Source organism: Leucoraja erinacea, chromosome 10 (assembly GCF_028641065.1).
Source record: "Leucoraja erinacea ecotype New England chromosome 10, Leri_hhj_1, whole genome shotgun sequence".
Taxonomy (NCBI): Eukaryota; Metazoa; Chordata; class Chondrichthyes; order Rajiformes; family Rajidae; genus Leucoraja; species Leucoraja erinaceus.
In genome coordinates, this window is record NC_073386.1 from 33,026,115 (window position 1) to 33,048,198 (window position 22,084).

Below are 22,084 nucleotides of genomic sequence, written 5' to 3' on the forward strand. Positions count from 1 at the left end.
TTAATTTAAATGCTATAAAAGATAACTGAGGGTTATTTCATCCTCACTCAAATCTGTACCAATGGTCATGTGGTAATGCTCAGAAGATCAGACCCAGGGGAATCTTTTCCTTTCCTAGCACTGCGGCCAGCATTAACATTCTGATTGCTTACTGCTTCCAGTAAGATTAGATAATTCAGCACAGTTAAAAACTGAACCACATCTGTATGGATAGAATTCAAGATGAGCAGTTAATTTAATGGATTAACCTAAAGAGCTCCATTGAACTAACAATTAAGGTGCTCAAGGATTACATCAGAAATTGCATACAGTGGGACAAAGAATAATTTACATTTATATAGCACTTTGACGTAGTTACATTTGTTATTTAGGCAAACCTGCATGTGCACTGCAAATTAGATCAATTCTGCACAGGAACCTCAACTTAAATATGGTTTGATTGAAGTTTAAACTCAAAAGCAGCATAACTCAGAAATACTGGATGCATTAGTGATAATTTTTCAAAACACTTTAGATTCTGGAGTAGTTCTTAAGGATTGGAGGGTAGCTAATGTAACCCCACTTTTTAAAAAGGGAGGGAGAGAGAAAAAGGAGAATTACAGACCAGTTAGTCTAACATCGGTAGTGGGGAAAATGCTAGAATCAGTTATTAATGATGGGATAGCAGTACATTTGGAAAGTGGTGAAATCATTGGACAAAATCAGCATGGATTTATGAAAGGTAAATGATGTCTGACGAATCTTATAGAATTTTTCGAGGATGTAACTAGTAGAGTGGATAAGGGAGAACCAGTGGATGTGTTATATCTGGACTTTCAGAAGGCTTTCGACAAGGTCCCACATAAGAGATTAGTATGCAAACTTAAAGCACATGGTATTGGGGGTTCAGTATTGATGTGGATAGAGAACTGGCTGGCAGACAGGAAGCAAAGAGTAGGAGTAAACGGGTCCTTTTCAGAATGGCAGGCAGTGACTGATGGGGTACCGCAAGGCTCAGTGCTGGGACCCCAGCTATTTACAATATATATTAATGATTTGGATGAGGGAATTGAATGCAACATCTCCAAGTTTACGGATGACACGAAGCTGGGGGGCAGTGTTAGCTGTGAGGAGGATGCTAGGAGGCTGCAAGGTGACTTGGATAGGCTGGGTGAGTGGGCAAATGCATGGCAGATGCAGTATAATGTGTATAAATGTGAGCTTATCCACTTTGGTGGCAAAAACAGGAAAGTAGACTATTATCTGAATGGTGGCCGATTAGGAAAAGGGGAGATGCAACGAGACCTGGGTGTCATGGTACACCAGTCATTGAAAGTAGGCATGCAGGTGAAGCAAGCAGTGAAGAAAGCAAATGGTATGTTGGCATTCATAGCAAAAGGATTTGAGTATAGGAGCAGAGAGGTTCTACTGCAGTTGTACAGGGCCTTGGTGAGACCACACCTGGCGTACTGTGTACAGTTTTGGTCTCCTAACCTGAGGAAAGACATTCTTGCCATAGAGGGAGTAGAGAGAAGATTCACCAGACTGATTCCTGGGATGGCAGGACTTTCATATGAAGGAAGACTGGATAAACTTGGCTTGTACTCGCTATAATTTAGAAGATTGAGGGGGGATCTTATAGAAACTTACAAAATTCTTAAGGGGTTGGACAGGCTAGATGCAGGAAGATTGTTCCCGATGTTGGGGAAGTCCAGAACAAGGGGTCACAGTTTAAGGATAAGGGGAAAGTCTTTTAGAACCGAGATGAGAAAACTATTTTTCACACAGTGGTGAATCTGTGGAATTCTCTGCCACAGAAGGTAGTTGAGGCTAGTTCATTGGCTATATTTAAGAGGGAGTTAGATGTTGCCCTTGTGGCTAAAGGGATCAGGGGGTATGGAGAGAAGGCAGGTACAGGATACTGAGTTGGATGATCAGCCATGGTCATATTGAATGGCGGTGCAGGCTCGAAGGCCTACTCCTGCACCTATTTCCTATGTTTCTATAAAAGCGTGGATGCGCAAGTGTCTAATTAGATACCCGATATCGATGTTACCTTTCATATGAATCCACTATGCAACAGTTTGCCTTATCTTTCTTTTAGTTATTATTGCATTTGCACAGCAGTGACCTTTTAGGCACAGTGTGAACTAATCCTATTTTTTTTGCTTTAATGCAGGAAATATTCATTGTATGAGAATCGTCATTAGCTATCAATCCTGCTCCTTCTGTATTTCAAATACAGTCAATTCATTCACACAGATATTATCTAACATACTTCTTTTCTAGAGAATAATGGGTAAATAATCAGGGCTATATGGAAAGAGCAAGTGTATGGGATTGAATTGTTGCCATCATGTATTTGATATTCTGTAATGACTGAATTTGTGACTCAGAATTAACATGGGATCTTAGGATTTACAAGTAGGATCATTTGCTTAGAAAATAGACTATTTGTTCTTGTTCTTTCATAGATGTTTGCATCAAAGGTACTATGCAACTGTTAAAAAGTATTTCACTCATTTCATGTTAAAACACGTTCTCAGGGACATTGATACTTAGTGTTACAGTTTCCTGGGATGGGTTTTATTTCCCCATTGCACTTTGTGCATGGAATAACACAATAAACCTATGGGCACGTTTTAATTACTCAATGACAATAATTTAATCGGATATCACAATATGTGACCTCATTAAATAACTTACAATCAAACAAGGAGTATGGGCAACACCAGTTTTTCAGGGAACGAAGTGGTTGCGTTCCTAGAAAATTGTTTGTATTGTGAATTTCTGTAACATGGAGGTTGCCTGTGTGTTGCAGAGAAATTAGTAAACTGCAATTAATCAAAATTTGCAGTCATCAATTTGAGTTAATCTAAAATTCAAAGGCTGCAGGTGCTGAAAATCTGAAGTATAAACAGAAAAGATGGAATTTCTTGTTAACTGAAGCAATGCCTCTGTCTCTTAGTTACTGTCAGCTTGCCAAGTATTTCCATTATTTTCTGTTTCAATGTTTGAATAAAAATGAGCCCTCAGAACATTGCTTTTATCTTTAAAAATTCACCCTCTGGATTTTTTTTTGGTACATCATAGCCGGCAGACCTCTCAAAACACATCCTTGAGTCAGCATGTGAATCAATGGCAGCTGACTATCTTGAAAAGCAGCTGCCATCTGTGAAGGCATCAGGCTTTTTAAGGGAGAACAAACCACAATAATTATTATTTTAAAGCATGGAATTCCAAATTTCAGTACCTTTTCTGATGTCAGAATTGGCATTAAAGCTATAAGAAGAGCCTCAATTATTCATCGTGGAAGCAGGCCATTCAGCCCAACTCATTCATGCAGTCCAAGATGTCCATCTGAGCTAGTCCCATTTGTCTGCATTTGCCCAGTATCTCTTTAAACCTATTCTATCCATGTAAGTTTTCAAATAATTTTATAATTTGTAATTGTACCCACCTCTGCATCTTCCTGAAGTTTTCTATAAGCACTGTATGTTACACTGTATGTCAGAGAAATTGCATAAAGATTTCCCAGAATATTTTAGGGAATATAGCCTTCAGTCATATAAATACAAAGAAGACATTGAGATCGTACTTCTTAGGGCAGGGAAAGTTGAAAGATAATTTCATTAAAATGTTCAAAGTCACAACTCTTCTTAACGTACTGATTGAAAATAATCAGTTTTCAGTTACTGACAAATGGTCAATCTGAAGAAGGGTCTCAACCTGAAACTTTGCCCATTCTTTCTCTCTAGAGAAGCGGCCTGTCCCGCTGAGTTACTCCAGCATTTTGTGTTTACAGTTTATGCCAGCATCTGCAATTCTTTCCTACATTATAGATTTAGTATGGCTGGATTAAGAAGCAGAGGGGCCAGGAATACAAATATTTTTACACAAATAGCCTGCTACATGAAGGTGAAGTAAGTTTGATATAAATTTGCTTGCTGTTTGAATGAAACAACATTGCAGTGGTACAGGGGCAGAATCAGGGGGTAGGACTGACTACCTGTTGCAGTTAAATAAACTAGCCTGGCTTTGAGGCTCTAAATGTCCTCCTGAGTTGTAACAATTCTGTGATTCTTTGAAGCCATTACAAGTTGTAAAGAATTGAAAAGAAAATCATCAAAATCAAGGACAATTTTCATGACCCCAAGCTTGAGTTTAAAAGCATACAGATTTTAGAAGAAAAGGAATCATGATTTTAAAAAAGTGGTTCGACACTTTAGAGCTCTTAAAAGGTAATAATTGGAGTAAGAGACAATGCAATGAATCTGAGTGATAATCTACTGAGGAGGAATAATAGACACAAAGTGCTGGAGTAACAGCGAGACAGCTTAGCTGGAGAGAAGGAATGGGTGACGTTTTGGGTCGAGGCCGTTCTTCGACCCGAAATGTCACGATTCCTTTTCTCCAGAGATGGTGCTTGTCCCGCTGAGTTACTCCAGCATTTTGTGTCCATCTACAGTTTATACCAGCATCTGCAGTTCTTTCCTACACACGAGGAGGAATAATAGTTAGATACCTATCATTACCACTGAGTTTCAGACAAGAAATCAACCTCCTGTTGCTTATATAATCATGAAAAATCCAAAATTGTTCTTGGATGTGATGCTACATATGTGCTTTTGAGGACTTGATTTTCCTTTTGTGTATTCTTGTGCTGATAGTTTGATGTCAATTTCATCCTGGAGTTTCTTTTAAAGAATGCAATCAAATGCACCTATTCTTCTCACTTCCTTTTCTTGCTCAGAAGTGCCCTCCTACCTACATTCATTCAGAACAATTCAAGCAGGGATTATTGATTGATATTCCAATGTTACCATATTTTTCTGCACCTTCTATTCTGCTCTTCTATTCCAAGATTTTCCTATGTCGGATAGCAAGCAAATCTCAGTATTAATTTGCATAGAAAACAATTGGCCTTCCTCTATAATCAAAGATTGATAGTGTGTGGAAACAGGTCCGTCAGCCTAACTTGTCCACACCTGTCAACATGTCCCAACATTTCCCCTTCACCTGAAACATATGTCGTCTAGTCCTCCATTTGCTTACTCTGGGCAAGAGAATGTGCATCTACCCGATCTAGCTCTCTATCTAAGTGCTCAGATATACCCAACACTAAATTATGTATTAATTACCAGACTGACTTTAGTTGGAAGTTTGTCAAACATGAGGAATCTACACGAATATGTTATTTAAACATTGGATGGCGGCGATTTTCAATGGGATGCCAGTCTCTCTTATTGACATTTGAATTCTACTAAACAAAAAATATCACCACACACTTACATAGTTTATAGCATATACTTTGCATTTTTGGCAGTTTGGAAATTTATAGACTATCTATGAATACATCAGAATATGATGGAAGGAAAATATGTTCAGCAATTTGAGAAAATATTGAAAAAAATAAAATATTTAATGGATGATAGCATTTTATTGGGTGAGAAGGCATTTCAATATAATGACAAATGTGCAATCCATCTCCTACTAATACTTATGATGTTACTGTTTGAATTGAATATACTTTATCTGTATCAATATCTTGAGCATCAAGAATAAAATGTGTGATTGCCAATAAGTGCAGAAACATTTGTTTTATTTGCTAGACCGCATGGATAAAAATAAAGTATTCCTCTTTTTGAAAGACTGTTAGTCTTTAAGTTGGGATTTGTTCGGACAATGTTTTAAAATTCATTTTTCATGGAATGGGTGCTGCTAGCAAGGGTAATATTTAGCGGCCATCCCAGGTGTAGTGCCCAGAAATAAACCCAGGAATTCAGTTAGCATTTAACCATGTTTTTGCCTTATCTTAATGCAGCAATTCATTCATGACTCTTGCGCTTCAGACCTCCAGAGATATACACCAACATTTCATTCACTTTTGTAATCATTGGTGTACCTGCCCACTAGCTGAGAGTGATCATTAAATCAATCATGGAATTATTGGAATTTATAATGCACCAGCAGCTAACCAACTCACCATGGCCATGCCTGGTATCCTTTCTGATGGGCCACAGTTCATAGCTTTTGGCCAAGTTCACCCCCCCCCCCCCATATCTTTGCACATCCCCAATCCGTTCCGCTCATCACTTACATTTCCTGTTTCATGTTTCTTGTGTTCTATCTTGTGTTTTTTGTGTTGGTAGATCAATTTGTATCCCTCCTGGGATAAATAAAGTTCTATTGTATCGGAATATTAAAAAGTTAAGATGAACACTTCAAACACCATGTCATTAGTGTTTGGTGGTCGAAGGCTTTGGACTGAGTACTGGTAAATTAGATGACTGTAGTTTGGTAATTGGTGGCTGACATGGTGGTGGGCCAAAGTGTTTGTTTTTGTGCTGTATAATAGTATGAGTCTACAGTGACCCTTGTGCATTCCCTTTGGGCTTGTCTTATTTCCATCCCAGTAGCTTCTACATAGTAGCACCCAGGCCTCCCGCCCCCTCATCGACCCCCGTTCCTGCATTCTCCCTATATCCCTTGATCCGTTAGACCTCTTGAAAACATCCAGTGAACTGGCCTCCACTGCCTTCGGTGGCAGAGAATTCCACAGATTCACTCTCTCGGTGAAATAGTTTTTTCCTCATCTCAGTCCTAAATGGCCTATTACATATTCTTAAACTGTGACCCCTGGTTCTGGACTTGGGACATCGGGAACATATTTCCTGCATCTAACACTTTAAAATGTTGAAGAAAGTCATACTCAAATGCATCTATGTTGGACCAACCCAATTACATGTTAAAGCATTATACGCACAAATTCATAGCCTCTACCAACTAGGATACAAGCATCTACTGGAAACATTGGCTTCTCCATTTACTCCTCTGTAATTTACACTGTGGTACAAAACATGGGCTAGATATTGTCCCTTCTTGGACCATATGGTGTCAGCTTTGTGCTATCTGTAAACAAGTGTACAGACGCTGTCTGGTGTTTAAGTCAGCTTTAATCATCAGTCATAATGGCACAGTACAATACATGTTAGTTCCACTCTACCACTAGTGCGACTACGTAATATAGGAAGTGCGTGTTAATATGAAGTGTTCAATAGGGTGGAGTTAGTGGTAGTACATTACTCTGATTGGTTCACATGCAATAACCAATCTACATCCTTCCCCGTAGAGGAAAGAGTTGGTAATCAGTTGTTAGAATACATGCGGTTGAACATACTCGCCGTATCTGTCCGGCGGTCAAACCCCTCCCCCTCCGTTCTGGAATAGTTAGTAGGGCTGGGTGGTGGAGAAGCCGAGAATGAGAGCGCAGCCTGGGAACCTGGAGATGAACGGGGTGGCGAGCATGCAGGTCCAGCGGTACTGGGGTGTGAGGGAACCAAATGTCGCAGGGAGTGCATGCTGGGGTCAGGGGGTCGGGGATGGACAGCAGCAGCAGGGGCCTTGAAGATCAACGGCGGGGCATGAGGACCTGGAGGAGCAAGTCGCGGTTCGTTCACGGGCAGAAGATGTTGACAGCTGCGCCCGTACAGAGCATCGTCGATGTTGACAATGTAGGAACGAGGTTCCTTAGCTGATCCCTCTATAAAACCCAGTCGGGTATGACCAACTGCCGTCTGTAGGCGAACTACTTGACCTTGCAGCAATGGTTTGAGTAGTTTGCTTGACTTGTCATAGGAGCGCTTCTGGACATCATGTTTTTCCTGAATGCGCTTCTGGACCGTAGCTGGTTTGAGCACCTGTGGTTTCAGCTGTTGCTGCGCAACGAGGAGTTGGGGCCACGTCGTGCAAGACATCAGGCGCTGGGCGGGAGAGCCCAGGACGCCATCCCTAGAGATGTTTCTAGGGTTTAACAGATCTAGGTAGGCATTGGATTTGGCAAGATGTGAATGTTCCATCAGCTGCTTTGCGCTTCAGACAGCGCGCTCAGCGAGGCCGTTGGATTGAGGGTATTTGGGGCTGCTGGTGACATGTTGAAAGTTCCATTGTCTCGCAAGGTACTTAAATGCTTGATTGGTGAATTGTCTTCCGTTGTCAGTTTGCAGTTTGACCGGTACGCCAAATACAGAAAAATGTCTTTGAAGCTTTTGTATCACCTCAGAAGTAATGGTAGACAGCAGATTAAGTTCAAACCAATTGGAATGACTAGAACTAGGTAGTGCTTGCCGTGCCATTCAAAAATGTTCGCAGCGAGGTAAGTCCAGGGTAGTGCTGGAGCAGGTTGTTGCAGGAGAGGCTGTTTCTGTTGGTGGGGCGCCAAGCTGTTGCAAGTGGAGCAGGATGCTGTTTTGTCATGTATGTATTTGACCATTCCTGGCCAAAACAGTCTTTGGGCACGGGCGGGCGTAGCCTCAGTACTGTTGTGGCTGTTGTGGACGTCTTTGTTGTATTCCTCTTGCAGGCTCTTGACGACGATCCCATCTTGTATCACCAGTTCATCGCGAACTAGGAAGAATGGCTGTACCTCTAGTGGTGTGCTGGATCGTTTCGTAGGCCAGCCCCGTTTGATAATGGAGGAGAGCAGCTGCAGCGTTCTGTCAGCAGATGTGTGCTCCGCAAGGCGGAGCAGCGTTCCGTTGGGATGAAATTGACTTTAAGCACAGCAAGCTCGTCACACTGAAAGGGGTGTTGTTCACAGGATGCCCATGGCACTCGAGAGAGAGTGTCGACGATGAGCATATCCTTGCCCTTTTTGTAGGCAATCTGGAAATCAAAGCGCTGGAGCTGCATCATCATGCGCTGCAATCGTGCAGGAGTTGCGTGAATACGCTTATTTAGGGTGGTGACCAGGGGTTGGTGGTCGGTTTCAATTGTGAAACATTTTCGAAGATGAAGTCTCTGAACTTGGAACATGTAAAAACGACCGCTAGCAGCTCTTTTTCGAACTGAGCATATCGCTGCTCAGTTTCTGTCATGGTCCGAGAGGCGTAAGATACGGGTAGAACGGTACCGTCGGTTGTTGTTTGCAGGCAGGCTGCGCCTAGACCATATCGCGAGGCGTCGCAGGTGATGGTGACCGGCCGCAAGAGGTCAAAATACGTCAGGGTGGGGGCGCTAGCCAGCTGCAGTATTAAAGAGTCAAACACCTGCTGGTGTTGCTGGTACCAGGCCCAGGCAGTGTCCTTGTGAGTGAGTTGTCTTAGTGGCGAGACTAGTTCGCTGAGGTTGGGTATGAACTTCCCCAGATAGTTGACATACCCAGAAAACGCTGAAGGCTGTTCACGTCAGTGGGAGCAGACAGTTCGTTGATGGCTGCAGTATTTTTGGGGTCTGGTTTTAACCCTTCGCTGGTGAACACATGTCCGACATAGGTAACCTCTGAGGCACGGAACTTGCACTTCTTTGGGTTAAACTTTAGGTTGATCTCGCGTGCCTGGTCTAGAATCATTTTTAAGCTTGAGTCCTGCTCCGCTAGGTCGCGACCATACACTGGAATGTCATCAACGATGATGGCACATGGGTAACCTATGAACAAGCTGTTTCATAGCTCTCTGGAAAACTTCGCTGGCTGAGTTAATTCCAAATGGCATCCTGAGGAACCTGAATCTGCCGAATGGTGTGGCAAATGTGGTCAGTTTTGAGGATGCGTCGTCCAGAGGAATCTGCCAAAACGAGCTTTTGGCGTCTAGTACTGAGAACATTGTTGCGCGACTGATTTGGGCTGCAACATCATCGACGCTCCTCATCGGGTAGTGTGGTCTCTTAATAGCTGTGTTTAGGTCCCTTGGGTTAATGCACACACAGAGCTCGTCTTTGTTCTTTTTTGTAACAACCATGGTAGAGACCGAGTCTGTGGGTTCACTTATTTCAGCCAATACCCCCATGGACCCCATGTCTAAGTTCGGCTTGAATTCTGTCACGCATAGCAGGGGGTACGCGGTGAGGGGCACAAATTGCAGTCAATAGTGATCTTGTAGGTTGTTGGCAGTTTGCCCAGTTTGTCATCAAACAAATCCTGATAGATTTGTGTTGGTTTGTCAGATAGGCACAGCTTGTGAACAGCACGTCCAAAGAAAACCAGTCCCTGGTCTTGGCATGCATGGATGCCTAACAAAGCCTCAGAGTTTGATTTCATAACATTAAAACATCAGATTTTTAGCGATAGTGTCCACTACACACTTGAAATCAGCTTTTCCGAAGGTGCAGAACCCATCCCCCGTAGGTGTGCAAGGTGGAAGAATCCTTAGCCAAGGTCTCATTATTCCTTATCTTGTTGTAGACTCTCAGGGACATTATATTCACGCTTGCCCCCGTGTCCAATTTAGCTTGTAGAGACGTTATTAATGTGAACAGTAACAGAAGGGTCCGGAAGCTTACCAGATGTGCTTAGGAGAGTGTGGACGGTAGATTTGTCTTGCGAGCTAATTATCTCTGTGTCGTGGGCGGCTTCAAACTGTTCAAGGGAGTCAAAGAATGTTGGGTCTTGTTGAAGCAGGTGGAGATTAGACTCTGACTTCGCATTACGGTTCCCACGAGAATGGCAGCAGGCAGCGAAGTGGTTAAGTTTCTTGCAGTAATTGCAAGGTTTTCCGTTTGCTGGACAGAATTGTCGACCTTTATTATGGAAATAATTGCAGTTTGCACACCTCTGTGGTGGCTCGTTCATGGATCTTTTAGAAGCGGTTAACGTGGTGCGATTACTGAAACTGGTCAGATTGACATTAAGTTTCTGAGTAACAGGCTGAGTGTCAAGCTGATCACTCAGCGAGGCCACGACCTCTGACATGCGGCAGGCGTGCACAGCCTGTTCAAGAGTGAGGTCTGCATTTCGTAGTAGCTCTGTTTTTAACTTCCGATCAGACATGCTGCTAACGAACTGATCTCATATTAACTCATTGGTTATCTCACCAAAGTGACATCACAGGGCCATATACTTTAAATCACAAATGAAACATTCCACAGGCTCATCTGGAAGCTGGTGTTGTGCAAAAAACGTAGTTCTTTCTAGAATGAGGTTTGATGGTATATCACATAGCTCATGGAATTTTCATAGCAGCACATTTGGGTTGCACGCCATCTCAGCTGGGACCAGCATTTGGCCATTCACGTCGAGTACAGGCACTGCAAACTAGAAGGTCTGCGCACAAATCATAGCCTCTGGTCCAGCCAGGTTGAACAAGAGAGATGCCTTGACCTCATCTGGGTCGTTGCGATGGGCAATATTGATGTAGTGCTCGTAGTCGATCTCGAAGATCCTCCATCGCTCACCTATGTCTGTATCAAAGACTAGTTGGGCTGGCTTTCGGCACAAGTGAGCCATTGGAGCAAAAGATCAAATCAGTAAAACACAAATAAAACCCGATAAACGGATGCAGTGGGTAGTTTCCAGCTTTCTGACACCATGTAAATAAGTGTACAGACACTGTCTGGTGTTTAAGTCAACTTTAATCATCAGTCATAATGGCACAATACAATACATGTTAGTTCCACTCTACCACTAGTGCGACTACGTAATATAGGAAGTGAGTGTTAATATGAAGTGTTCAATAGGGTGGAGTTAGTGGTAGTACATTACTCTGATTGATTCACAATAACCAATCTACACTATCTAAGATTTCTCTCCAATTGAAATTACATTGCACAATCCACTGACTCGGACATGTAAAGGCAAACTACACTGTCTGCTTAAGGCTGAGCCATACTTGGATGCCCTCTTCCCTGTTGATGCTCCTGGGATCTGCCACAACAGGAAAAGCTCAAGCAGCATGCTTTATTGATGAAGTGCACTGCTGCTGCTTCGATCAATAGGCAGCACAAAAAAAAACAATGTATTAATTTATTTATTATGCAAAATAAAATCAATTTTCTGAATGATAAATCAATTAACAATGTTTTCTTTAAATGATAATAACATTGTTCACAATTTGTAGTGTTAGGTGGGCAGTGTTGGTCATTAGAAAAAGGCTACCAACCGTGGTTCTCAAAATAAGTGACAGTGGTTTCAATAACATTTTGAAAGAACTTAAGGTACAGTATAATCCTTCAGTTCCCTTTCATGATTTCTCAACCCATTTTATAGTTAAAATTTGAAATTTACATTTGAAATTTGGTCAGTTATGATGTGGGAAACATGGCAAACAATTTGTTCATACCACCAGCTGATATATTGAGCAGCTGATCTGTTTCTCTGGAGTGTTTGAGGAATAAAGGCAATAACTAACTTCTCAACATAGTGCCCCAGGACTTTTTGTTTTACTTGAGAGAGCAGTCCTAGCCTGCTTTTATCATCTCATCACATTCACGGCACTCGGGCAGTGCAGCATAGAATGTCAGACTATATTTTTGCTTAAGTTTCTGCGATGCACCTTGAACCCATAATCTTCTGACCGAGTGTTCCTAACTGAGCCACAGATAATTTGAAATTGTGACCTATTTTCATGAATGCTACACTCAAAAGCATTTTCGTAAGATCACTTGGACTTCAGAGGTATTATAATTCTTCAAGCCATGTTTCATCCAAGCACAACCATAGTTTATGAGGACTGAATCAGTATATTTATATATAATCGCATGCTCACTGCTGACATTGGGAATCCAAAATTCAAGTATGGGAATGTGGAGGAATAGGTTACATTGAAAATTAGTGTGGTAATAGGATTGTTCTGTCAGTTGGCACGGACTCAATGTCTTATGCATGCACAGTATTATTTTAAAAGTTTGCATTACAAAATACATGAAAACAAATTGTAAAATGTTGTTATGTAATTGCCAGAAAGATGACTTATGATGCTACCTAAATAAAATTTCAAACTGGTGTATTGAAATGAATTTAGACAGGGTGACATTTTGGATTGAGTTACTTCTTCAGACTGTTACTATGCAGCAATATGGTTTGTTTTACTTATTAGTATGTTGAAATTAATATGTTGCAATCCAACATCTGCATCAAAAATACAACTGGTTGCCAAATGATGTCCTCGTAGTGAGGTTACACTTTTGCTTGGGCCAATACAAATATCAAGTTCCCAGAATCTAGCAAAATTAATCAAGAATACTGATGAGAATGTGTGCATCTGTTGGTTAGTTGTGACATAAATTATTGTGGTCTTTTATTCTTGGATCTTGGAATATTAAGGGACTACTAATTATTCTGACCTTTTATTGTTTTAACCATCGCTACTGCCTTATGTTCAGTCTGTAAAAAAGTTAGTAGATGTGCTCCCAAGCAATCAAAATGAATTGAATTTAGAATAAGGTAAGAAACTGTGATTTTGCTATTTCCACAGTTATACCCAATCATTGGAAGTCCTGCACCACAAAATGGATGCAGGCTTTGCCTCTTGCAAAATTAATTATTAAGTGATGAATTTAAATATAGACACATATCAAGGCAGAGTTTAGGCTTGCCCACTGCGAATTGAGCCTAAAGTCGGTCTCATTTTAACCTTTATACCATTTAAATATTTACACACTTTTGAAAATGAGGAAATACAGTTTTAACAAGAGTTTTATGAGAGATTAACAAATCATTTCTGGAGACTAAGACACCAGCCCTTTTTCCCCCAAAATATAATTAATGATTGTTAAAATGCAAATATGCCACATTTGTTTATCCAGATTCTCAGCATGAGCCATGTCATCCATTTTACTTACAGGATGCAGAGTACCTCAGTGTGATGTCACATTTCCTTTCATGTGCATTCCTTGAAAAAACAGCCTGAGGGTTTTTCTACACAGATGCCAAAGCCTCAGTATGTAATTGTGATGGAGCCATAAACTGTGACTCCCCCCCCCCCACAGTATCTTTGTGGCCGCTGCACAGTTCCCAGTGCATTATTCCATGTGCAATCTTGGATCCTGGAATGTGCTGGACGACAGTATTTGGTCATGGACAGCTTCTTGCTGTTTTGGGCAGATGAGAGGATGACTTCACTGAGTTGATAATCTTACAGCAGTAGTTGATGTTTGTTCTTGTGTGTGCCTGTTGGAACATTATGAAGGGAACAGAACCGTGCGAAGACTGATGTAGAAGCAGGTGTTTGTAAATCCAGTACAAAATGGACAGAGTGACCTGATTGAATAATTGTGAAGATGATTGGATGTTATGGTGAGAAAATTATAACGGAGGAGACATTTGTGTTGAACTGCAAATATTGATACACTTAGAAGATCTGGAATCAACCTTCCCCTTCAATGATCCCACTTCCCCTCCAGAACGATACAAGTTTTCATTACTTATTAGTAAAGGATGAAAAATCTTGGTTGCATGTTTAAATCTAGCACCTATTGTGTAACCAATTTCCCAATGACCCTTAAATATCAGGTTAATATGCAAAACAAAAACTGAGAGTCTGGACAGTGGACAGAAGACATAGTAGAATAACCATGTGCGGACGTGGCGCTGAAGCCGAAACAAAGAAATCAAAGCAAAGAACCAAATGTAAACGAGGCGGAAATGCCAATAAACCGAAAGAGTACGAAGAATACATCACCGTATATTACCTTTATCACCTCCAAACAGGGATGAATTATTCAACATATCATCCTCTCAAAAAGTAGATTTCAAATCTGAAAATGACTCTAGGTTCAGGAAGGTTCTCCTCATTTTGTCTCCAGCTCTTTTTCTGATTTGCTGTTTCAAAGAACAATCTGATTTTGAATATATTTTTCAGGACTTCTTTCACCCTCTGCAAGCCCAGATTAGAAACATAGAAACAAAAAACATAGAAAATATGTACAGGAGGAGGCCATTTGGCCCTTCGAGCCAGCACCGCCATTAATTGTGATCATTGCTGATCATCCCCAATCAATAACCCGTGCCTGCTTTATCCCCATATCCCTTGACTCCACTAGCCCCTAGAGCTTTATCGAACTCTCTCTTAAATCCATCCAGTACTTGGCCTCCACTGCCCTCTTTGGCAGGGAATTCCATAAATTCACAACTCTCTGGGTGAAAACGTTTTTTCTCACCTCAGTCTTAAATGACCTCCCCTTTATTCTAAGACAGTGGCCCCTGGTTCTGGACTCGCCCAACATTGGGAACATTTTTCCTGCATCTAGCTTGTCCAGTCCTTTTATAATTTTATATATTTCTATAAGAACCCCCCTCATCCTTCTAAACTCCAGTGAATACAAGCCTAGTCTTTTCAATCTTTCCTCATATGACAGTCCCGCCATCCCAGGGATCAATCTCGTGGACCTACGCTGCCCTGCCTCAATCACAAGGATGTCCTTCCTCAAATTAGGAGACCAAAACTGTACACAATACTCCAGATGTGGTCTCACCAGAGCCCTATACAACTGTAGAAGAACCTCTTTACTCCTATACTGAAATCCTCTTGTTAAGAAGGCCAACATTCCATTAGCTTTCTTCACTGACTGCTGTACCTGCACGCCAACTTTCAGTGACCGGTGTACAAGGACACCCAGGTCTCGCTGCACCTCCCCCTTACCTAACCCAACCCCATTGAGATAATAATCTGCCCCCTTGTTTTTTGCCACCAAAGTGGATAACCTCACATTAATCTATATTATACAAAGTATTCAAAGGTTTTTATTAGTCACATTCACATACACTGAGGTGTAATCAAGTGAAATGCTTTTTGCCATTTTGCAGTACACAAAAGAATACAGACATAACACCAATGAGAGTCTTATACACAAAGAACATCCCCCCACAATGGCTCCCACCATGAGGGAAGGCACAAAGTCCAGCCCCCAACCGCAGTTCACCCATAGTCGGGCCTATTGAGGCCTCCACAGTTGCCTCTACGGAGGCCCGATGTTCCTGGCTGTTCTCGCCGGGTGGTGGTGCTCCGGCGTCGGGAAAGTCCTCACAGCGGCATGGGAACTGCATCTGCCACGCATCTGCCCACTAACTCAACCTGTCCAGGTCACCCTGCCACCTCCTAACATCCTCCACTCCTAATTCCCTCTTCCAATTAATTAATATATATGGTAAACAGTTGCGGCCCCAACACCGAGCCTTGCAGCGCTCCACTGGCCACTGCCTGCCATTCTGAAAAGGACCCATTCACTCCTACTCTTTGCTTCTGGTCTGCCAACCAATTTTCTATCCATGTCAACACACTACCCCCAATACCATGTGCTCTAATTTTAGTCACCAGTCTCCCATGCGGGACCTTATCAAATGCTTTCTGAAAGTCTAGATACACTACATCCACTGGCATCCATTTTACTTGTCACATCTTCAAAAAATTCCAGAAGATTAGTCAAACATGATTTTCCTTTCATAAATCCATGTTGACTTGGACTAATCCTTTTACTGCTATCCAAATGCCCCATTATTACCTCTTTAATAATTGACTCCAGCATCTTTCCCACCACCGAAGTCAGGCAAACTGGTCTGTAATTCCCCATTTTCTCTCTCGCTCCTTTCTTGAAAAGTGGGATACCATTAGCTATCCTCCAATCCACAGGAAACTGATCCTGAATCTATTGAACATTGGAAAATGATCACCAATGCGTCCACTATTTCTAGAGCCACCTGCCTGTGGACCCTGGGATGCAGACCTCCAGGCCGAGGGGATTTATCATCCTTCAGTCCCATTAGCCTACCCAATACTATTTCTTGCCTAATGAAAATTTATTTCAGTACCTCTTCGCTCTTAGATCCGCTGTTCTACAGTACATCTGGGAGATTGTTTGTGTCTTCCTTAGTGAAGACAGATCCGAAGTACCTATTCAACTCTTCTGCCATTTCCTTGTTGCCCATAATAATTTCACCCGTGTCTGCCTTCAAGGGACCCACATTTGACTTTGCTACTCTTTTTCCCTTAACATATCTAAAATTAATAACCCATTTTCTGTTATTTGCACTTTATCAGTTTATTTATTCATGTGTGTATATATTTATATTATGGTATATGGACACACTTATCTGGTTTGTAGTAAATGCCTACTATGTTCTGTGTGCTGAAGCAAAACAAGAATGTCATTGTCCTATACAGGGAGACATGACAATAAACTCACTTGAACTTGAACTTGAAGCTTTTACTGTCCTTCTTTATATTCCTGGCCAGCTTCCCCTCGTACTTCATATTTTCAGCCCGTATTGCCCGTTTTGTTTCCTTCTGTTGTCCTATGAAATTTTCCCAATCCTCTGGCTTCCAGCTACTCTTTGCTGTGTTATACATCTTTTCTTTTAGTTTTATTCTATCCCTAACTTCTCTTGTCAGCCACGGTTGCCTCCTACTCCCCTTAGATTCTTTCATCCTTTTTGGAATGAAATGATCCTGCGTCTCCCGGAATCCTGCCATTGCTTTTCCACCATCATTCCTGCTAGGATCCCTTTCCAGTCTACTTTGGCTAGCTCCCCTCTCATGTCTTCATAATCCCCTTTGTCAACTGCATCACTGCCACTACCGATTTAACGTTCTCCTTCTCAAATTGCAGATTAAAACTAATCATATTATGATCACTACCTCCAAGCAGTTCCTTTACCTCGAGTTCTCTTATCATATCTGGTTAATTGGACAACACTAAATCCAGAATTGCCTTTTCTCTGGTCGGCTCCATTACAAGCTGCTCTAAGAATCCATCTCGGAGGCACTCTACAAACTCTCTTTCTTGGGGTCTTGAACCAACCTGATTTTCCCAGTCTACCTGCATATTGAAATCCCCCATCACCACAGTGGCATTACCTTTGTTACATGCCAGTTTTAACTCCTGCTGTAACTTGCACCCTACATCCAGGCTACTATTTGGGGGTCTGTAAATAACACCGATTAGTGTCTTCTTGTCTTTACAACTCCTCAAACCAATCCACAGTGACTCTATCTCGTCAGACCCTATGTCTTCCCTTGCAAGGGACTGAATTCCACCCCTCACCAGCAGAGCTACCCACCTCTTCTGCCCACCTGCCTGTCCTTTCTAAATAATATTAAGTTCCCAGGCCCGATCCTCCTGCAGCCACGTCTCAGTAATCCCCACAATATCTACCAACCTCTAACTGAGCCTCAAGCTCATCTACTTTACTTCCTATACTTTGCGCATTCATATACAATACTTTTAATTCCTTACGCATCTCACCTTTCACATTGATTCCTATTACACTTGGCCATACTCTCCTATCCCTTTGTGAGCTTCCTTTCGCGTTAATTCTGGGGTCATTTACCATCCCTTTACTCTCTTTCCCTTTAACTCCATCCTCGACTATCCCATTTGACACCCACCCCCCTTATTCAGTTTAAAACCACCTGTGTAGTAGTGGCAAACCTGCCTGCCAGAATGCTGGTCCCCCTCCTGTTAAGATGCAATCCGTCCCTTTTCTCCAGCCTCTCCACAAAATTGGTCTTTCATCTCTGAAATCTACTAGGAAGCCTCCTCTCCACACCCGTGGCATTCTGCCGTGTACAATATCTCCCTAACTACTTCCAACAACTTTCTCCCTTCAACAAAAACACAAACCTGGCAAGACAAACCTGGAGATGCGAAAGGATTTAAAAGGAGTAAATTGGGACAGTTTGTTTTATGGGAAAGATGTGGAAGAGAAATGGAGGACATTTAAAGGTGAAATTTTAAGAGTACAGAAACTTTATGTCCCTGTTCGGTTGAAAGGAAATCGTAAAAATTGTAAAGAGCCATGGTTTTCAAGGGAAATTGGACACTTGGTTCGGAAAAAGAGGGAGATCTACAATAATTATAGGCAGCATGGAGTAAATGAGGTGCTTGAGGAGTATAAAGAATGTAAAAAGAATCTTAAGAAAGAAATTAGAAAAGCTAAAAGAAGATATGAGGTTGCTTTGGCAAGTAAGGTAAAAGTAAATCCGAAGGGTTTCTACCGCTATATTAATAGCAAAAGGATAACGAGGGATAAAATTGGTCCATTAGAGAGTCAGAGTGGACAACTATCTGCAGAGCCAAAAGAGATGGGGGAGATATTGAACAGTTTCTTTTCTTCGGTATTCACCAAGGAGAAGGATATTGAATTATGTGAGGTAAGGGAAACAAGTAGAGTAGCTATGGAAACTATGAGGATCAAAGAAGAGGAAGTACTGACACTTTTGAGAAATATAAAAGTGGATAAGTCTCCAGGTCCGGACAGGATATTCCCTAGGACATTGAGGGAAGTTAGTGTAGAAATAGCAGGGGCTATGGCAGAAATATTTCAAATGTCATTAGAAACGGGAATAGTGCCGGAGGATTGGCGTACTGCGCATGTTGTTCCATTGTTTAAAAAGGGGTCTAAGAGTAAACCTAGCAATTATAGACCTGTTAGTTTGACGTCAGTGGTGGGCAATTTAATGGATAGAATACTTAGAGATAATATATATAAGCATCTGGATAAACAGGGTCTGATTAGGAACAGTCAACATGGATTTGTGCCTGGAAGGTCATGTTTAACTAATCTTCTTGAATTTTTTGAAGATGTTACTCGGGAAATTGATGAGGGTAACGCAGTGGATGTTGTGTATATGGACTTCAGTAAGGCCTTTGACAAGGTTCCTCATGGAAGGTTGGTTAAGAAGGTTCAATGGTTGGGTATTAATGGTGGAGTAGCAAGATGGATTCAACAGTGGCTGAATGGGAGATGCCAGAGAGTAATGGTGGATGGTTGTTTGTCAGGTTGGAGGCCAGTGACGAGTGGGGTGCCACAGGGATCTGTGTTGGGTCCACTGTTGTTTGTCATGTACATCAATGATCTGGATGATGGTGTGGTAAATTGGATTAGTAAGTATGCAGATGATACTAAGATAGGTGGGGTTGCGGGTAATGAAGTAGAGTTTCAAAGTCTACAGAGAGATTTATGCCAGTTGGAAGAGTGGGCTGAAAGATGGCAGATGGAGTTTAATGCTGATAAGTGTGAGGTGCTACATCTTGGCAGGACAAATCAAAATAGGACGTACATGGTAATTGGTAGGGAATTGAAGAATGTAGGTGAACAGAGGGATCTGGGAATAATTGTGCACAGTTCCCTGAAAGTGGAATCTCATGTAGATAGGGTGGTAAAGAAAGCTTTTGGTGTGCTGGCCTTTATAAATCAGAGCATTGAGTATAGAAGTTGGGATGTAATGTTAAAATTGTACAAGGCATTGGTGAGGCCAATTCTGGAGTATGGTGTACAATTTTGGTCGCCTAATTATAGGAAGGATGTCAACAAAATAGAGAGAGTACAGAGGAGATTTACTAGAATGTTGCCTGGGTTTCAGCAACTAAGTTACAGAGAAAGGTTGAACAAGTTAGGGCTTTATTCTTTGGAGCGCAGAAGGTTAAGGGGGGACGATAGAGGTTTTTAAAATGATGAGAGGGATAGACAGAGTTGACGTGGAAAAGCTTTTCCCACTGAGAGTAGGGAAGATTCAAACAAGGGGGCATGACATGAGAATTAAGGGACTGAAGTTTAGGGGTAACATGAGGGAGAACTTCTTTACTCAGAGAGTGGTAGCTGTGTGGAATGAGCTTCCAGTGAAGGTGGTGGAGGCAGGTTCGTTTTTATCATTTAAAAATAAATTGGATAGTTATATGGATGGGAAGGGAATGGAGGGTTATGGTCTGAGCGCAGGTATATGGGACTAGGGGAGATTATGTGTTCGGCATGGACTAGAAGGGTCGAGATGGCCTGTTTCCGTGTTGTAATTGTTATATTATATGGTTATTGTATAATATAATATAAAATTTGATTTTTTTTACAATATTTTAAGTTCTTTTTGTGATCATTTTAAGTTTAAAGATTGTATTGCAATTATTAAGTAATTTGATACAGGATACTGATGTTGGTGTTGCATTAATGAAGGGGAGGAAAACAAAAATCCATCTTTGAAATTCCTGTTCGAGTCCTGCTTGTCATGATTGGAATGAAAGGAGAATTGATAGTAAAATCTGCACATTGAGATGGAGAAAATAAGAAAGAATTAAAGGATAGGTTCCATGGCCATATATTTGACAACTCAGAGATTATTTCTGGCAATAACAAAAAATTAAGAAGTTTGTGTAATAAATCATTTGTTCAATATTTCATCAAAGGTGTTAACACAAGCAGTGGAGTGATATTACAGTGTGTTGAATGTTCTTTTTTCTTCTGCTAGGAATAATTCCCAGTTTCCAAAATATATTTGGAACTGGCTTAACATATGTTTGTATTATGGAATATTTTTTTCTTTCCATACTGTATATGGTAGGAAAGTGATTACAAGTGATTACTGAACTATTTTCCAATATCAAGGACATTTTATCTGAGATTTTTTAAACCCAGGATAGCAACAAGGGAATTTAAATTCAAGCAATTAAATACATTTGAAATAAAAAGCTGGCCTCGGAAATGGGATTCATGGCAACTGGATTGTTGTAAGCACCCATATAGTTCACAGATTTAACTTGAGAATTAAGGGACAGAAGTTTAGGGGTAACATGAGAAGGAACTTCTTTACTCAGAGAGTTGTAGCTGTGTGGAATGAGCTTCCAGTGGAAGTGGTGGAGGCAGGTTCGATTTTATCATTTAAAAATAAATTGGATAGGTATATGGATGGGAAAGGAATGGAGGGTTATGGTCTGAGTGCAGATAGATGGGACTAGGGGAAAATAAGTGTTCGGCACGGACTTGAAGGGCTGAGATGGCCTGTTTCCATGCTGTAACTGTTACATGGTTATATAATACTTGAGGGAAGGAAGTTTGCCGCATCTAACTTACACATCTCCCCACATTCATGCAGTTTGCAATTGCTCTGAAATAACAAGCTTTCCAGCTCAGTCCATTAGGTTTGGACAATAAATACTGGTGCCACATACTATTATTGACCAATTGGGGTTCCTGTAATCCAATTGTCAATTAGCTTCTTTCATTTGAGCTTTTACTGTACTCTTAACTCCTGCCCCTATGTCAATCTCAGTATAGTAAGGTTAACTATATATCCCCATACATCTGCTACCATTGAAACTGTTTATGTTAAGAGGAAGTTATGGCACTTTTAAGAACTTTAAGCTTGTACAGGTATGCCACAAGCAACTAGCTCTGGGCAGTTTTAATAACCAATAGCCTATTCAAGTTAATTTGAATATGTCTGTTTACAAATGTTATGCCTCATGTAAAGTAAGCCTCTTTGGCAGAATAGCAAAACTGGGAGCCAGGTTATTCCTAATAAGTACTGAAACTTTCTATCATTCTAGTCTATTGAAGAGTTAGGATCTATTGTGTAGGTCCCTTTTGATTTGTAAAATGATGAGTAATCTGATAATGTAATGTAAA

At 41.2% G+C, this 22,084-nt stretch overlaps 1 protein-coding gene across 1 annotated transcript in view; it reads left to right on the plus strand.

Moving 5' to 3' along the window:
• Window positions 1-22,084, plus strand: part of negr1 (neuronal growth regulator 1) — a 403,329-nt gene that overhangs the window by 228,578 nt on the left and 152,667 nt on the right. The gene's annotated exons all lie outside the window — the stretch shown is intronic.